The sequence below is a fragment of the Papaver somniferum genome, chromosome 7, assembly GCF_003573695.1.
Source record: "Papaver somniferum cultivar HN1 chromosome 7, ASM357369v1, whole genome shotgun sequence".
Classification (NCBI taxonomy): domain Eukaryota; kingdom Viridiplantae; phylum Streptophyta; class Magnoliopsida; order Ranunculales; family Papaveraceae; genus Papaver; species Papaver somniferum.
In genome coordinates, this window is record NC_039364.1 from 160,051,199 (window position 1) to 160,060,610 (window position 9,412).

Below are 9,412 nucleotides of genomic sequence, written 5' to 3' on the forward strand. Positions count from 1 at the left end.
AACACCTAGTTTATGAAAAATAAAACTACCAAAACCACTACTAGCATCATTACTAACTAGACAATTGTTCAGACGCTTAAAAAACCACAAAGTATCTTCACCGTGTTCTTCCAAATTAAAGAAGGCTAAAACACCCAGACCATGGCCATGCGAAACGCATTTGTCCAAGTATTTAATACATTTACACGAAACAACACTCGAAAAAGCTTTTCCTGGAACGAAATAACGAATTCCTTCACTGGTTAAATAAATCTATTTTTTTATATTAATTTTTCAATAAATATTTTGATTCAGATAACAACCAAATACATCAAAAAAAGCAAATAGATAACAAAGCATTTAATAACCAAATAACACCAAGTTTTTTCTCTGTTAATAAGAAAATATCTTTTTATAGTTGGCACCATCTCCATAATAGCCACCATCTTGACGAATACTCCAAAAACAATCATTTTTACAAATATGGTCTTTCCGGTCTCTAAATCGGGAAGCTGTAAATTTTATCATGTGAGGACCTTTTCCATGTTCATACCAACTTGATTCACACAAAAATTTAGTTGTAAATTTCCAGTTCATATTAAATTTTCATAAAAAAAATTGTTTGTAATATAGTATATGCTCACCGAAATCATTTTCACTTTGACCACCAATGGATTGTTAATGGTATTTTTGCATTTATATCATTTTTCATTGTGACAGTTATTTTTCCATCAACAGACTTCGCATAGATTAACGATAAAATAAGAACAGCGAAGATAATTCTTTTTGCAACAAATGATGCTAAAAGTGATGACTTTAACATTGTGATTGGAATTTGAAGGAGTCCTGAAAAGAAAACTAAGTATAATACTAATGGATACTAATGCTTTCTTTTATGGTGTTTATAGTGTGTTAGATCGTCCACAATGGAACCACCGTACTAAAACCAAAAACTAAACCAAAACCTAAAAAAATTTAGGTTTGAGGTGTTTCCACACAATGATATCGATCAAAATTTTAGTCAGGCGCAGTTTTAATTTCCGCAGGAGATGGAGCGTACATTTTATCTCCGCCTCATTGACAAACGGGAGTACACTTTTACGCCTGAACGGGGCGTAAATAAAAGTTGCGTCTGAGGGCGGACGTATATAGAAGTTACGCCCCATGTGGGGCAAATGATTAAGTGACCGCCTGTATGACAAACGTTTTATTTACGTCTATATGGGACGTTGATTAAATGTCTGCCCCAAAGAGGCGGTTAATAATATGTTTGCCCCACACGAAACTTAAATCTACGCCTGATGTTAAATGGTGGGGCGTAACTTATATGTACGCCCGTTTGAGGCGAGGTTTGAAAGTGCGCCTATTATTCAAATGGATTTTTAAGTTACGCCTCATTTCAAACGCAGATGCAATCTACGCGCCATATCAAACGTAGTTTAATTATCCGCTCCACTATAATCAGTTTTACTCCAGACTAAAGACCAAATTTACTCCGAAACACATTCTCTCACCAACCAAATATGTTTATATTCTTGTCCACTGCGATTCAATTTTCGACCAAATATGGTTATACTCCACCTTTTACTCATCCATTGTGGACGCTCTTAGTGTACGTAGTATGTATGTAAATTTCAATGAATAAGAGAATCTTTAATGGAACATGGTATCTAAATATTAATTATGGCCGATCCTTTAGAAAAGTACCTAAAACAAATTGTCTTTCGAAGTTAGTAATTAAAATTATAATAAAGGGAGATTTTGTGTTTCCCCCTCAAGAAAGATACCTATTTCGCAGTACCCCTTTCATAAACTGCTAGTTGGTAAGACCTCCTATCATTAATTATTCCATCCATTGCCAAGTTAACTGACTCAACAATATAATACACGCAGGGACGGATCCAGGAAGTATAAATTTTCTTTTAAGGCCTGGGATAGTCGAGCAAAAAAAAAAAAAGGCTTGTGGACTAGCAAGACCACCCGGGCTTTAGCCCCCTTTAACCCAGGAGTAGGTCCGTCCCTGAATACACGTGACAAATATTTGGTGAACTACCTATAACACCCTCATAGTTGTTTCGAACATTAAATTTTACTTAAAATCATAAAAATGGGAAATCAAATTACTGATGGAAAAAAATAATCCACCACCGTTAATACTACTTCCTATAAAGTTCCAAACCCATCTACAGAACTTGAAACTTTCTACCGTTGGTTTTTGAAGATTAATGGTGAAGATTAATAAAGTGATTAAGAGTTTCAATGGAATTGAAAATTGAGTTACTTCTGAATCAGTAAAGAACATTGTTGGTGGATGGATGGAGCCTTGGAGGAGATGATTGAAGTATTGAGAATTTGTATAGGTTTAGGAAGTTGGGTGCTTATGAAAAACAAATTGCAATTAGGAGTAACTATAAAAAACAATAAGCAAAGCTCAAGAACATTTATATTATTTAGGGTAAAGGTACAAGAATAGTTGAACTCATCAACAAGGTATCAACCATGTGGGAGTCGAGACTCAGTTGACCCACTGAATTTCCAGTTCCGATTCGTAGCATATATACCCACCAGGGAAAAGACTGTTTCCAGTATAAAAACTGTCTTCTTACCTCTTCTTCTCCGATAAGAAAAAGGCTCACGGGAAAGAAAAAAAATCCTCTTCTCAGTTTATTGGAATATTGTACGTGTACTCAATTAGTTCGTTCTAGGTTACTGATTTATGTTGATCCTATTATTCTATAAATAGGAATCACTTGTGTACATGTAAAATATTTCAGTAGTACTGATGATCAATACAATTCACCTCTAGAGGGTTTTATCAGTGGACGTAGGTCAAGTGACCGAACCACTTTAACCTCTTGTCTCTTATTTGTCTCTGATCGTAACTCTTATCATAAATCTAATATGGTACAGAGCAGTAAAAGATCCATTTTTTTCCTGATGAAAATTGCTTCCGCTTCCGCTTTCTATTTCTTAATTTGCTTTTCAGACCCTATTCATGCTAGTACAATGTTCTTCTCATGAACTAACTGGTATTAGCTTTTTGGTCTTCTTTATCAATTTTTATTGATATCTAATCACTTCATCATTTAACTTTGTTTTCTGATTCTACCTTCCCATTCTTATCTTTCTTAGGTCCTAAAGGATCTTAATGGATTTGCAAACAACGTGCATGCTCTGTTTTGGGGCACGCATTTCAAGCATCGATTTTTTAATTTTGTGTCTTCGTATAACTTTGTCATTTGTTTTAAGCACCGATCTTTGTTTAGTGGTGGCTCGTGTTTAATCACCTAAATCATTTCTAGTCGATCTTTTTTATGCAGGAAAGATGTTGCATCATGATTTACTATTTTTGTTCTTTTATGGTCAAGAACACTCAATTTAAATCCGAATATCTCGTTCCATTTTCGGATATCTCAAAACTTCAGAAAATATTCCCATAATATTTTGCTTCCATGTCGCAGTTTGTGCGATTTCTTTTGGTCTGTTTTTCAATTGCGGTTGAACCTTGTACGTAGTCTTTGGCTATATTATCTCTTTAAACACAAATATTATCTCAAGCCAACTTCAGCTTCTCCTTATATTTTGGCTTTCGTTATCTAATGCCTTTGTTGATCAGTTAAAAGGTGTAACTTCGAAGTCATATTTTCTTCATGATGGCATATTGGTGTCTGTGTTGTCAAGTTCTAATCTTGAATCAAGCTTCAGTATTGATCCTACATCAATGGTACGTATTGAAGGTTACTATTAATCCTCATCTAAGCTTTTTGGCTAAGAATCAATTTTTAACAACCAAGATAAGGAAGTGAAGCTCGTTTTCTTCCTGTTTTGTTATCTCTGTAGAGAGCTTTGGTTAGTTTGATAAGCCATCAACTTATGGCAAACTAATTTAAAATCTGATAGTGGTTGTTTATTCACCACTCATTATTATTCTGGGCAGTTTTATTTTTGACTGTTCATCACATATAGCTATATTGTGATTTGTTTCACCAACTTTACTCACCACTATTTGTTTTGATCAATGATATTTTGAATAAAAGATCTCTTTTGTTGTTATCTCAATCTAATATCCATTGTTGTTGGTTCATTACGATTTCCTTGCATCAATAATTTTATTTTCGTCCATGTTTTGGATTTTTCATATCAAACATATCATCGTTTCTTTGGGTATTACTCCAAAGTCAATTTTAAGAACAATTCATCTTTGTGTTCTTGTCATTTTAATATCTTTACGATCAAGTTTTCCAGAAAGTTTCTTGCTACTCTAGAAAACAAGTATGGTGGACTCTTTTTATCGTGTTTTCTTTCTCCTAAACAGTCCAGTCCGTTGATTTTCATGGACTCGGATAAAATTTCAATTTTTAATTCCTTGTGAAAGCTAAAAATAGCTTTTTAATCGATTCTCATGGGAATGTTTGTTTTTCGAATCAAGCTCATCCAATCCATTATTGTTCTCAAATTTTGTAAGTAACTACTGTGGAGTTCTGTTGCCTGCATTGTCTATGTCACATCATCTGGACAATGCTGAATGGTGGAGTTAAGGGTTATGCTACGATCAAGGTACGTTAAGTCAAGTTTTCATACACCAGTGATGCTGTGGCATCTCAAGTAATTACTCTGATGATGTTCAAGTTATAGAGTGAAGACCGTATAGATGAAGAAAAGAAGATAATCAAGATTGCTTCGCATTCATCTACTTCAACAACAGTTCAAGTTGAACATTTCGATTATCTCCATGTCCAACTTGAGGGGGGTATTGGAATATTGTACGTGTACGAGACACAGGAAGCGAAGAATAAGTCAGTAACAAACCTTGCTAGTAAATCTCTAAATAAGTTTAATCTAGTCAACACAATTAGTTCGTTCTACGTTACTGATTTATGTTGATCCTATTATTCTATAAATAGGAATCACTTGTGTACATGTAAAATATCTCAGTAGTACTGATGATCAATACAATTCACCCCTAGAGGATTTTATCAATGGACGTAGGTCAAGTGACCGAACCACTTTAATCTCTTGTCTCTTATTTGTCTCTGATCCTAACTCTTATCATAAATCTAATAAGTTTCTCTTTCTAAAAACTTCATCTTCATACCCTAACGAAATAAGATTAAAGGTTGGTTTTTTATTGTTAGTACTCAAAAATTATTCGGTTCTCTGTAATTTATTATTCAAAATTGTGTATTTACTTGATTATTATGTAAACGAACAGGACCTACGGGAAATTATTTATAGATGGCAAGGGAACTGGAGACTAATTAGATACGTTTTTATCAACAACAACAAAGGACTGAGACCACAAAGGAGCAAGCAGGTAAAGTTTAACGAGGAAGGAAATATGAAGAAGAAGAAGAAACAAAATAAGAAGAAGAGCGTCAGAGGTGGTACGATTTGTAACACTGGTGAGACTGATAACACAAGTAATGTTGGTATTCTTTCACTTAATTATGATACAATAGCAATTGAGATACTTAGCATACTCCCAGTGAAATCTCAATCACATACTCCCACCTTATTAACTTAAAGATGGGTTGGCTCATTTCGTGGTCTATGTACCTTCTGAATTGTGCACTTTCTGCTTCAAATATCATTGAATTGTATTGATCAGTGGAATGATCAAACCACTTTTGGTAGTTGCATCTTGGGTTTAATCTTATGACATTTAAGTGTGTCTGTAAACATTGGCGTTCCTTAATTGAAGAAATGTAAGATCATGATTGGTATTGTTCGTTTTCTGGTTAATAATGATCGAAGGTCACTAGAGAGGGTATATATGGCACGATTCGGAACTGGAAACTCAGTGGATCAGCTGAGTCTCGACTCGCGCATGATTGATACCTTGTTGATGAGTTCAGCTATTCCGGTACGTTTACCCATAATAGTTAATATTCGTGAGCTTTGCTCAAAAATAATCAAAGAAGTTTCACCAAAATCCTTTTGAAACCATTCATACACAACACCTACTGCACCTGTTTGCTCTCTTTCCATGAACTGAGGCAATAAACGATCAACACATACATAGATATTTTTCCTTACCTAAAGCACAAATCATCATCAAACGTTGTCTTCAAATTCATGGTCTCCCTCTCCATATCTACGAATATTTAATTTTCATTTTCAGATACAAATTGAAAACCCTAACTTGGGGTTTCTTCATTTGATGCATTTCACATTCTAAATTTTAATTAGACTTAAAATCGAGATAATGATGTCGAATTATTTATTGGTCTAATATTTACTTCCCTAATTGCCCATTTCTAATGAAGATTGAAGAATTTCTTTGTTAGCAAATGGGGACGACGAACACCATAATCATGATTGTTGACAGTAGTTTCATCAGCCTCTACGTAAACTTTAATAGGATCACCGCAGACGTTTTTCCATCCAAGGAAATTCGTACCCATTTCTTTGTACTAATCGCCGCCATGTCTTCTCTAACCTAGATTTATATAGATCTTATGGAACTGCAATTACGCAGCGAAATTAGATTGGAAAATCATGGTAATTTTTGTAATTAAGTTATTCATCCAATAGTTACAATTAATGGTGATGACCAAAGAAATTTGTTTTGTTTTGATTGGTAAATCTTTTTGACTGAATGTTTTTTAAGGTCACTGGGGTGATGAAAATGTTGAGGGATTTTGGTGTTTAACGACGAAGAACGCAAGGGTATTTTGGGTAGTGTGGTTGACACGTGTTTGATTTTGCCACATGTGTTATATTTGCTGAGTCAGCTAACTAGGCTGTGGACGGAATAGTTAATGATAGGGGTTTTTACCAATTAGCAATTTAAAAAGGGTGAAATGCAAAATAAGTATCTTTTTTGAGGGGGAAACACAAAATCCCCCTATAATAAATTAGTTGTTTCAAAATTTTCTTACCATATCAGTTTTGTTGCCTTTAAATATTTTCCAATTGTTGATGGGGCAAAACGATTTGCTGGTTTTTTAGGAAAGCGGAGACTCGAGTGTGCGGGCAGAGAAAATTTCTGAAGATTTGAACGGACAACTCTTGGTTTTCTCACATTCCTCCTTTTTCTTTTCAAGTTTGAGTGAACAGGTGGAATGTCTTTTTCATTCATGATTGATGGCTTAACAATCATATTAACATCTTTTCCAGCAGAAGTTATGATGCTTGGAGTCTCCATATTTGTCATAGGAAATTCTCAGAACAAGCTCTACAAGAAAACTTGTGATAAAAGAGTTTCTTAGGGAAGGAAAAAGGAATGTAGGGTTACAAAACCTTTATACACTTAAAGGATTCACATACGCGCAACTCTTTCCCTAAAAAAGGCAGAATTGTCTATTTTAACCCTCTTTTATTGGTAAAACAAAGAAGAGTCCTTTCAATATCAATAAGATATGAAAAGATGGAAGAATTGCAAAAAAAAAAAAATTTACAACAAAACCAAGAAAGACTACTTTTTTCTAAAAAGCCTGTGGACTGCGAACTCTTGTCTCTTTTGAACTAGGCGCGTGAGATAAGACACTTAACCAACACAATTACATTGTGCTGGGGTGAACAACAATCTGTCCACCATACCTTTCTTAAATTGAATTCCTAGTTCTCTGTTTCTCAAACTGTTCAGACCAATATATTTTTCTTAATGGTCTAGACACATCTTTGGATATTAACTTCTTTGAAGAAGAGCTAAGATTACATACCTCAGTCGATTCTTGAACAAGTTTGAGCTTGTTAGCTTATCGATTTGCTCTCCATTGAAGTTTGTTGACATATCTTATCTTATGTTTGTACTTGAAACATTTCGATAACTCATGACCTCTGAGAGTACAATAAGAACATGTCAAACTGGAGGAAGGTTTATACATCACATCTGTGCAGGACGCTAGACATACGGTGGAACCTGCAGAATTAGAAAAAGAGATTCCAAAGAGCAAAGGGAAATCCATTTTATCCTCCAATGTGGTCGATGTTTCTTCCGGAAGAATATCAAGGTTGATGAACATATTGCTACAGTTATCAAAATCGGTGTTTTCACAGAAGAGTGCAATATTTGATTTTTCGTCTTCATTAGAATTATAATGGTCAAACATTTCATCAACAGTTTTCGCAGGACCTTTGTTTCGAGTGTACTTTCTACGATTTGGACACTCATTTGCAAAATGACCAAAAACTTTACACTTGCAGCACTGTGGCATATCCTCGTCATCAGTATCGTCAGTATCCTTGTTTATAGGAGGAACACGACTATGGGGTTTAACTGATGACTTAGGTTTGTCTCTAGTGAACCATTTACTTCTCTTGAAAAGAAGATCTCTAAACTGTCTTGTGATCAAAGAGACTGACTTGTCAAGATCTTCATTTTAAGAATCAGTATCAGAAAGATCATCATCAGAGATGCCAACACTTTTTACTTTTATCAAGCAATTTAGTGTTCTTTTGTACCTTGAAAGCAATATCCTTTCCCGATTTGGATGTATGCTCATGATCAAAGATCTTTAACTTCCCAACAAGAGTATTTATGGAAAGCACATCAAGGTTATTTCCTTCAACGATGGTGTGTTTCTTAGAATGATATCTAGATGGCAGAGATCTGAGAATATTCATCACAATGTACTTTTAAAGAATAGTCTTACCCAATGCAAAAGATGCATTAACAATTTCAGACACTTTGTGATTAAACTCATCAAATGAATCTTCATCTGCCATACGAAGGTTTTCCTAATCAGAATTTAGGTTTTGATGCCTAGCTTCCTTTTCACAGGTTTTACCTTCAAATACGGCTTCTAAGATATCTCAAGCATCTTTAGACTTTGTGCAAGTAGTCACATGATGCTGAAGATCTGAGGTAATGGCATGGATGATTGCATTCAATCCGTCAGAATTCTGCTTCGCAGCAAGAATCTCGGCAGCATCGTAATCACCAATATCCTTTGGAACCGTTACAATGCTTATTATAACAACCGGAGGATTATAGCCATTAACCACATAAACCCATGATTGAAAATCACGCGCTTGAAGAAATACACGTATCGCAACGTCGAAGACTGGTGGTACGTTTATTGAGATAACACTTCTGTCCATTGAGTCAGATCACTAAAAACACAGACTTATGAGGTCTTGAACGTGTTTGCCTGCTCTAATACCAATTGAAAAAGCGGGGGTCAAACAACCTCACCCAATATTTCTCTTAGAAATATGTATGGACTAACTCCAATATACTTTCAAGATAATCAACTAGACAGTCAGACTCAATCTTAATAAAAAGTATATCAAAGAGTTATATCTCAATCTCTCAATTCAATCCGCAATCAAACAAATACAATTTGCGAGCCTGATTGAATATAAGAGAAATAACTTGAACGGTACCAAAGACCAATGTTCAAGGATCAATCAATTTCAATCAACAACCAAAGGTTGGATTTACCAATTGGTCGATTCAACGCACAACCTGTGATATTTCAATTATATA

At 34.8% G+C, this 9,412-nt stretch overlaps 1 long non-coding RNA gene across 1 annotated transcript; it reads left to right on the plus strand.

Annotated features, from left to right (window-relative positions):
• The first annotated feature begins 4,927 nt into the window (after positions 1 to 4,927).
• LOC113293121 lies at positions 4,928 to 7,189 on the plus strand. Its single transcript, XR_003332059.1, has 3 exons — positions 4,928 to 5,095; positions 5,192 to 5,842; positions 6,931 to 7,189. It is a non-coding gene; the product is annotated as an uncharacterized LOC113293121 (long non-coding RNA).
• Positions 7,190 to 9,412: the final 2,223 nt, after the last annotated feature.